This window comes from Petromyzon marinus, chromosome 75 (assembly GCF_048934315.1).
Source record: "Petromyzon marinus isolate PM22_M1 ecotype Great Lakes invasive population chromosome 75, UKy_Petmar_22M1.pri1.0, whole genome shotgun sequence".
Classification (NCBI taxonomy): Eukaryota; Metazoa; Chordata; class Hyperoartia; order Petromyzontiformes; family Petromyzontidae; genus Petromyzon; species Petromyzon marinus.
In genome coordinates this window covers 1,829,405-1,839,858 of record NC_133741.1, presented here as the reverse complement: position 1 = coordinate 1,839,858, position 10,454 = coordinate 1,829,405, and positions in this window count along the sequence as shown.

The following is a 10,454-nucleotide window of genomic DNA, read 5'->3' as shown; positions in this document are numbered from 1 at the left end:
TGTCCGTGCTTAATGTCTGTTTTCGATTATTTACCTTTCTAAATAAATCTGCCAATGTATTGTACCCACATATAGGGCATCCCGCACTCCCAGTGGGTGCGTGATGCACCCCACCTAAAGAAAAATCACTGCTCTACTGTAACGTGTAAAATTTCTTACAAGCTCTACAGCCGTGCCCTCAAACCTATAAAAACAAAGTGTTAAAGCCCTTCCTCAACAGATCACGAGGGGTACCCATTTCTCTTAACAGGAGTGAGTTGTAATGCTGTATTTAAATGCTCAATAAAAACGCATCCTAAAATAGCTTCCAAAACTGTTTAAACCACGGGTTTTTAAACAATGTGTGTGATTTTTGGCTCATCGCCACAGGATTTTATTTCTTCTCTCTCGATGTTTGTCCAGTGAGATAGAACGTAAGGACTTTCCTTCATACATATGTAATGACCGACGCAACAGACCACTTACCTAAAACAAGCATACATGCAAACGGACAGTAACGAAGTCAACCAAGGCCTCCAGTTGGTGCAGAGAGGCCTCCGGAGTGATTGGTTGGGAGGCGAGGTTTAAAGGGATTGGAGGATTGATTGGAACCTAAAAGGCAGGAAGCGAGGGTGGACAGTAGAGGGGTGATGGTTGACAACCGTTAGAGGAGGAGGGGGAGGATTGGATGAAGGAAGTGGAGTGAACTAAGCCTCCAGAAAGAGGGCTCAGGGAGTATAAAAAGGGGACAGCACACGGGGAGGGGACGTTCGGGGATAGTACGAGTCTCAAGCATCAAGAAAAGAAGCCCGGGCCGAGTGTTCGTGCTGTGGTCCAAATACAAAGGCTCAGAGTAGCAACTTGTGTCGGCAACTTTACACATATGTAGGGTACTGCACATGGTAAGGGTTATAGTGGGGTCAGTGGAGACAGGTGCAGGGTACTGTACGAGGGAAGGTACGAGAAGGGAAGTAGAAGATGGTTGTGTCTGCTGGAAGAATCTACCGGGGGAAAATGCTAGAAGTTACCAGCGCGTGGCCGAGCGGGTATATAAGGGGCAACATTGGGACTGAATGTTGCAGATTGACATCGTGGAAACACCGAGCCGACTGTTCGAGACCTACATGGTGGAAAATATCAAGAAAGACTGTCCAAGTTAAACTAGTGGAAACCAGCAGGGCTGCAGATAGTCATAGTCTTGTGAAACGTGTTAGTTATACTCTCACATTGTAAATACGTTACTGTAAAACAAATTGTCCAAAAAATGGAACCTGTGAAGGAGCTTCTATACATTGGTGGCAGTGGTGGGATTTCGTCAACAAGTCTAAGGAGAAAGACTCGCCAAGGAGCTCCTAATGAAGATGAGTCATCAATCCCAAGTGCCCCAGGTTTTCGAGACCCGGAAAATAAGAGCGAGAGCCGGACCCCATTGATGGCCAAGTTTCCGACGGAGGTAGAGGCCCTGCCAAAGACCCAAGAACCAGCATCGCCAGAAAAGGAAAATTAGCCGCAGATGTCAGAGAGATTAGACCACTTTACCTCAGTGGTGGATCGACTGGTGATGACGATGAAGAGAAGAGAGGAGGAGGGAGCAGGTGCTGTGTGGCTTGAGCCAGAGCCGCCACCACCATTGACCACGCGGCGAGGAGCAAGAGAACCGATCAACTGGTTCAACCGCAACTGGAAGCTGTGCTACAGACTTCGATTACCGTGAAGGAGAATACGAAAAGGCTGGGACCCTTAAAATTATTTAAGGCAATGGGAAGCGATTGGATGACGTTTATCAAAAGATTTGAAGCAGCTATCAAGAGTCAGCTAATGGAGTGATGAAGAAGCGCTACAAGCACTGACTATGGTGTTGGATGATGGAATGCTAACAGCCTTCATTACGATCCCGGAAAATCAACGCACCACACTCCAACAAGCTTGTGAAGGGATGTCCTCCGTCCAGTGCAAGGCAGCGATTTTCGGCCTTGAGAAGGGGAGAGAGCGAGCCGCCGTTGGTTTACAGAAGCACCTTGCTAGTGCTTGCAGGTGTGGCGTTCCCGAGGATGGACGAGGTGGCCCGGGATGTGCTGGTGGCGGAGCGGCTGCAAACTCTCCTCGACCAAAGCGGCATTACATTGCTGATTATGCCAGAGAGCAAACAAACTTCAATGCGATTTGCTAAATTTCTCTGTGCACATGAAGAACCCAGGGCGCCATGTGAAGTAGTGACACAGGTGACAAGAGTGATGGAGAATGGATGAGCAGGAGGACCAGCGGAGCCGACGGGGACAGCGACAACAAGGACCGCCGCAAAGCCCAGCATGGAGGGTGATCTGCAGGTGACCTTGGAAGAGATGGCAGCGGCCATCCGGGGGTTAAACAATCCAAGGCGCCAACTACAGCAGCAGTGACCATAGCAGAACTGCGGAGGAATCCGGGACCAAGCGGTGATCTACTGCTACCACTGTGGATGGCCGGGCCACATCGCGAGAGGATGCCAAGGGGAAGTTGATCCGAGACAACCAAGGCAGCTCCGGACAACATCGCGGGACTTTCCAAGAGCCAGGCAAGTCACGACTCCCCATACACCCGGCCAGACACACATGCACCTCATTTCCAATACCTTCATCACCATCATCACCAGCATACCACTCTATCACGGCGATCTGGAGTGACAAAGCAGGGCAAATTGAGCCAACATCTAGGGTGAAGTGGAAAAAAGTTAGCGTGACGGGTCATAGCAGCAACCTACGGGAACATCAGTTTTGGCGGGAGCGATTGAGGGAAATCCCGTGAGGGTGTTGGTGGACACGGGAGCATCAGTAACCATAATTTCTCCACTCGTGTTTGATATGTTACCAGCATAAAAAAACATTGGCTTGAACCAGTTGACAATATATTTGTGGAGGCTAATGGCTGTAGTCTAGGATTGTGGGAAACGTTAACACAGACATCCATATCGGAGGAATATGTTTTACGGACGCTGTTTTGGTCTCTCTTCCCTAGCAGTACCATGTCTAATGGGTACTGATTATTTAAAGTCGGCTACCCATTAAGATAACCATGGACCAGGGCTATTTTGAGATGCCATCAGGAAAAATGATATATTTTTTGCAGCCTGATGTGGATACAGGAAAGGCCGCCAGAGTACACGCCCTGGTGGGAGAGTCGATGACGATTCCGCCGCTAGCACAGGTGTTAATTCTCTTGTGATATCGATCACCATTAATCACCTAAAGCGCAGACAGCAATTATAATTGCACCATTGGGGCCAAGAATCAGTCGATATTTGCTAGCGGCGGTGGACACCATTTTAATATGGAACCAGCAGCTACAGTATGTATGCAAGTTTTAAAAACGTCAGAGCTGGCAATTATATTGCGAGAAGGGACGGTAATTGCGCAGATTTCCCCAGCGATTGAGATTCATGAGATGCAGTAGTAGCGGGGATACAGGGAGAGAAGGATGGGATAGGGTCTCCCTGGGCAGAGAAAATCGTTCAACGGAACCCTGAATTGACTCAAGGTCAAATAAACTGTTTTAAAAGTCTCCTTCTAGAATTTGAAGACGTTTTCAGTAATGGCCCACATGATCTTGGTTTTACGGGCTTGATGCAGCACCATATTGAAACAGGGAATGCTCAACCTGTTAGACAGAATTCATATAGAGTGGGACCAGCAGAAAAAGAGCAGATCCTTAGAGCTACAGATGAGATGTTGAGAGCGGTTATCGTTTCTCCATCAACCAACCCCTGGGGAGCACCAGTTGTACTAGTAAAAAAGCCAGATAGTTCTGTGATGCCGCCGCCACGGAGCCGATCGGCGGGTGGCCCACCTGCGATCTCGCCGCCCCGAGCGACGAGGCCGACATTGCTCCACCCCACCACCTCCCCACCCCCCCCCCCACCGGAACACACACGCACGCACTCCCCTCACCATTAGAGCGCGTGGGGAGACACCCTGGCCGACAGGTTTTCACCCAGAAGCCCTCGTAAAGGGATAATCTTCACGGTTTCCTGCGGCCAGGGAATTGGACGGTCTCCTCCGACGCTAACACACACCGTGGCGCCGTGACTTGAGTAGAAATGACATGTTCACGGCGGGGCTGCCCCGCCACCGCGGTTAGTACGCACCTCACGCACACGGGTCGGCAGGGCAGGTAAGGAGGAGGGCAGAGCCACGAGCGGCGGGAAAGCAGGGTCGCCCTCTGGCTGGATGGCCGCTGAGCAGGTAAATTTAGATGCGGACGTCGCTGAAAGCAACGGCCCGGGGGATGCTGGGATACAGATGGGCCTACCGATTGGCGGGTGATCCCAACGAGCTGATTGGCCCGCGAGTCGGCACCAGGTAGCCCCTTTGATGTAGAAAGAATAAAGCGGGTCAGGGCGAAGGAAAAAGGCTCTCTGGCTACTCGAGTCAACCCCAGGCCCGTCAACTCCCGAGTCCAGCCGCGCGAACGTCCGTGGGACGTATCGACGCGCCGCGAGGACCAGCCGGCAGTGACGGCGAACCGTGAGTAAGGGAGGGAGAGAAAGAGGGAGTTGGGACTTAGCTTAAGAAGAAAACCGGAGAGGGTAAAGGGGAGAAGGACAGGTAGAGTATAGTGCCGACTATCGAGAGATAGATTGGTCCTGCCCCGCCGATCCCGACTGACTCGGTTAAATAAGGGCTCGCCGACCCGGTGGAATAAATCGTCGGCGATTACATAACGGACTGGTGTGGTTTTTGCGAGGGTGTGGAAAGAGAGTGGAAGCGTGGGTGCGCTCGCTGTTCGCGGTGGTCGCCGCGTGTGTGGAGCGGCGCCGCGTGGGGTGTGGGCGCTACAAACCGTCGGCGGCGGACTCCCCCGTTGCGAGCGGATACCCATCTCGCACGCATGCCCATCGCATAGCCCTTTAAACGCGTTTAACCCAATCCCCCCAATCGCCGGAGTGGGTACGAACGACGTCGCTTACCCTCCGACCTCTAACCCCCGGTTACCCGCGTGTGATTGGTGCGTGGGACTGCGCGGGCGTGGAGCGTCGCGTTCGGGTGCCGGCGAAGCGCTAGCGGGCCCCAGGGCGGTCGAGGGCGATGCCTCACCGGCAGGAAACCCGGACTCGGGGGGGGACAGCACAGGGGGGGGGAACAGGAGCGCGGCGACCTTTCCCCGCCCGGTGAGGAGTGCAGCGGCGGCAGCTCCCACACTAGTGGGGAGTCTGGGAGCGTTGGTCCTTCGCGGACAGGGTCGCAGGCGGGAGAGATCCCGGGGGCCGGCGACCCTAACAGTTTGGCGTCAGAAGCGGTACGAACCCCCGCGTTACCCCACGCGAAAATAAGGCATATATTCACTGGCCGGGGTACACCTTCGTGGAAAGCATTTGCCCGCAACGTCCTAGGGGCTAAGGAAATTAATGGGTGGACGGACGCGCAGACGCTACGTCAACTTAATATGAATCTGGATGGGCGGGCAGCCGATTTTGTGGAAGCCCTACCCGCAAGCGCGCAGACACAGCTAGAGGAGCTGATGCGCCGACTTGATCTGCGTTTCGGTACGCGCGATGAGGAGGAGGCAAAAGCGGCCTTAGAGGCACGCCGTCGCCAACCCGGCGAGGACCTGCGCGATTATGCCGAGGATGTGCGTGAGCTAACAAAGATCGCACGCCCGAGGTACACCACGGAAGCGATTGAGGAGCTGGCCGCAGAGAAAATCCAGCGATACTTAACACGCACGGCGTGGTGGCAGCCAGACGTGAACTGTACGCGCCTCCCCTTTGATGCCCTTGTCGAGCGCGCGCGCAAATGTGAAAGAATTTCTAGCGAACGCGCACAGCTCCGAGGACTGGGACGGGAGCGCACCATCGCAAGTCTGTCCACCGAGGAGGAAGAGGAGGAACAAGAGCTCGCCAGGACGGTAGGGGGTCGGGGAAGGGAGCTTCCGGTATCCCGCGAGACCACCCCGGGATGGGTAGCGGGGATACAGGCGGGCATCGGGGGGATCGACAACAAGGTCACCCAAGTGGACAACAAGGTAACCCAAGTACGGGCACATATGACTATGCTGCAGACTACGGTAGAGACGGTTCAGACCGAGTTGGGAGGGCTGGCCGGGAGGGTAGCCCGAATAGAGGCGGAGTCTGGGCAGCGGCGTACGGGAGGGGAAAGAGGGAGCGGGCGGGGAGGCTCCTACGGGGCCGCCGCCCTTCCCCGAGCATGCTACCTGTGCGACCAGCGAGGGCACCTGGTGAGGGACTGTCCCCAGATCGCCCGCGCTAGAAAGGCGCCGGGGTTAAACGCCAACGCCCCCTAGAGGGTGGACCACCTAGGGGTGCAATCAACGAGGTCCCGAAACAAAACGACGATAATAATAATGGTAAGCAAGTGACACCCACACAGGTCCCGGCCACAACACCCAAGGATGCGGTGAGGACGGGCGACTGGCTACGGGAGCTGGTAGCAGGAATCACGGGGGCCACGTCACTGGTGGAAGGACAGGTGAACGGGCAGCGCACCCGGATCTTACTGGACACGGGGGCCGTAGCCTCACTCGTGAGCACCATGCACTGCAGCGTGCTCGGGGTTGACGTGAGCCGCCTGCAGGCCCCGGATTGCGCGCTGCACACAGCGAGCGGAGCCGGGATGGGGTTGCTGGGAAGGATCTCCCTCGAGGTCCGTCTCGGAAACCAGGTGTGCACTCAGGAGTTCTACGTCTCGAGTGTGCTGTGCCACGAGTGTATCGCAGGTACCGACCTCCTGGAAAAGCTGGGGCTCAACGTGCAGCCCCGACAGCGGTGCGCCACCGTGGAAGGCAGCGGGGAACGGATTCCATTCCTGGGACGGGAGCCGAATCGCCCCCGCTTCACATCCATGGCCGCTACCCTGACGACGGCCGTCACCATCGGGCCGCTCGCCGAGATGCTGGTGCCTGTGGCAACACCCTCGACCGACCCCGCGCACCGACCATCGGGGGACGTAATGCTAACTCCTCACCCGGAGTTGGCAAAACGATACGGGGTTGTGGGGTCAGCCACGTTGGTAAACGCCGATGGGGGCCGATTGTTTATGCGTGTGTTTAACCCCCACGGCACCCCAGCAATACTACGACGGCACACCACAGTAGCCACCGTGCACCCCCTACACGCGCGCCACTCCAGCGACTCGGTATTCGCACTCTGGGCGGAGGACCCCGGTCGCCCCGAGGACCACCAGGACCTGGCCTGGCGAGTCGGCCCGACTCCCCACGCCGAGGTCGTCCCCCTTCTTGACGCGGTACACGTACCTTGGGCAGATTTCCCCAAGGGAGAGGCCGATCAGCTACGCGGGTTACTGCGGGAGTACGCCGACGTGTTCAGCGAACACGATTCAGACGTGGGTCGCACAGATCTCGTTAAGCACCAAATCGACACCGGGGCCGCCCGACCCATAAAGCTCCCCGCGTACCGCGTGGGCGCACCCGAACGTGCCCAGATCAAAGAGGCGGTCAGGGACATGCTCCGCGATAACATAATTCAGCCCTCGGCGAGCCCCTGGTCTGCCCCGGTGGTACTAGTAACGAAAAAGGACGGGTCAACCCGTTTTTGCGTCGATTACCGCAAACTAAACGCAGTCACCCTCGGCGACGCCTTTCCCATACCGCGTATCGACGACACCTTTGACAGCCTCGCCGGAGCGCGGTATTTTTCCACCCTCGATCTCGCGTCCGGGTACTGGCAGGTGGAGATGACGGAGGAGGATCGGCCAAAAACCGCATTCACCACCCCGATGGGACTATTCGAGTTTCGAGTACTCCCGTTCGGGCTCACCAACGCGCCCGCGACGTTCCAGCGGCTGATGGAGTTGGTGATGCGGGGCTTGCAGTGGGAGCAATGCCTGATTTACCTGGATGATGTGATCGTGTTCAGTAGATCTCTGTCTGAGCACTGGTCCAGGTTACGGGAGGTGTTCCAGCGACTGCGAGCGGCTCATCTCAAGCTCAAGCCGCATAAGTGTTACATCGCACAGCGCGAGGTGGGGTACCTCGGACATCGCGTCAGCGAGGCGGGGGTGCGCACCGATCCGGACAAGGTACGCGCCGTAGTGGATTGGCCACAGCCAAGAAACTTGACGGAGATAAGATCATTTTTGGGGCTCGCCACCTATTATCGTCGATTTGTAAAGGGATTCAGCGAGATTGCACGCCCCCTCACCCAACTCACTTCCCCCAAGAACCGCTATCAGTGGACGGAGGCCTGCCAGACGGCCTTCACCACCCTCAAAGACCACCTCACACACACCCCCACACTGGCTTTCCCCGATTTTACCACCAACTTTATTTTGGACACCGACGCCTGCAGCAGCGGGCTGGGTGCGGTGTTGTCGCAGGTGCAGGAAGGGATGGAACGGGTGATTGCGTACGCCAGCCGGACCCTGAGCGGGGCCGAGCTGAACTACTGTGTGACCCGTCAGGAATTGTACGCAGTGATCTTCGCGTGTAAACAGTTTCGGCCGTATTTGTACGGCAGGAAATGTCGGGTGCGCACGGACCATTATGCTCTGCAGTTCCTCCTCACCTTCAAGGAACCGCGGGGGCAGATGACCCGATGGCTGGCGCAGCTGCAGGAGTACAACCTGCAGATCGAGTACCGGGCGGGGCGGACGCATGCAAACGCGGACGCATTATCACGGCGACCCGCGGTGTGTGCTGAGACGAGGGCGGAGGAGGCCTGCCCGTGCTTCACGGGGGGACGTTGCCGAAAGGCAACGGACCCCCGGGAACCCGCTGAACCTAACCCCCCCCCCGGCGAGAGAGAGTGCGGTATGCGCCACAGAGACCCCCACAGGTGGAGGCGCGGACCCAGTCGACCGCCCGGCGAGCGCAGGGCCCACGACTCGGGACCCAGCGGACCACCCCGCCCCGATCGGACGGATCCAGGAGGACGTCGGCTGCGCCTTCCCGGGCCTGAACGACGAGCAGCTGAGGCAGACCCAGCAGCGGGATCCGGATCTGGCGGCGGTGGAAGCGGCCCTGCGGGAGGAGAAAAGCACCCTACCAGGGCCCTGGAGCGGTTTGTATGGCCGGTTGTGTGTGCAGAACGGGGTGGTACGGGAGTTAACTGAGGCCGGCCAGCCGGGGTGCATCTGTGTTCTCACCCAGGTGCGACCCCAGCTGCTACGGCTGGTACACGACCACCCGCTCGGGGGCCATGACGGGGAACGGCGCACTCAGGAGACTCTGCGTCGCCAGTATCTCTGGCCCAAATTGACGCAAGATGTGGTTGCCTGGGTGCAGGGCTGCCGCGCTTGTCAGCAGTGCAGACCGAAACCGGCACGATACCAGGTACCCCTAAGGCCGTTCCGTGTCAGTCGGACGAACCAGCTGGTCGGCATCGATCTCCAGGGGCCGTTCCCACGATCCCACCGGGGCAACCGCTATATCCTCGTAGCGGTGGAATACTTCACCCGCTACCCCGTGGCGGTGGCCATCCCCGATAAAACGGCCCTGGTAGTGGCCCGGGCGTTCGTGGAGCACTATGTACTTAAGCCCGGGATCCCGGAGCGAGTCCTTACCGACCAGGGTAGCGAGTTCGAGGCCGAGTTGTTTCAGGCGCTGTGCCGGGAGTTCGGAATCCAGAAAGACCGAACCACGGCGTACCACCCCCAGGCGAACGGTATGGTTGAGCGTATGAATCAAACTCTGGCCGGAAAGCTCAAGCGTATGGCGGCCGCAAACCAACGGGATTGGGACGAACACCTCCCCTACGCCCTGTTCGCCTACGCCACCACGGTGCACACATCGATGGGACAAACCCCGTTCCTAATGATGTTTGGTCGTGAGTCTCGTCTACCCGCAGACTTGCTGTTCGGCATTCCTCCACCCCAAACGGAGGAAGGGAGTCGCCCCGTGGAGCATCTGATGGAGACCCTACGAGGGGCCCGGGACCGGGCCTACCCGCAAGGGGAGGCCGCGCATCGGCGACAGGAGCAGAGCACCCGACCCCGCGTGGAGCCCCCCCTTTTCTTGACAGGCACCAAGGTGTGGCTACACACCCCTCGCGTCGGGGCCGGACAGGTGGAGAAGCTGACCACCTACTGGCGGGGACCCTGGACCGTGGTACGGCAGATCTCTCCCTGGACGGTATTAATCCAGGGTGGAGAGAGGGGCCGAGAAACGGTGGTTAACGTCCGCCGCTTAAAACCATGGAGGGCAGCCCCGGTGGGGGAGAACCTCGCCGCCCGAGTACCGCGAAATCCCGGTGCCCCTGCGCCACCCGTGCCCGGGGGCCTCGCGCACTACATGGGCCCCGCCGGGCCCCCAGCCCCGAGGCGTCCCGGCCCCGCCAGAGGACGGCGGGGACGCCGCGCCTTAAATCCCGCTGCCGCGGAGTTTGTTCCCCAGCCCCCAGGTGCCGAGGGACAGGAGGAGCCACTGGAGTGGAGAAGGAGACCGCCGCAGGAAACCCCGAGGACGGAGCCACCTCCCCCGAGGCCAGCCACGAGATCCGGGCGGATCCCCCGGACCCCGCAGCGCTA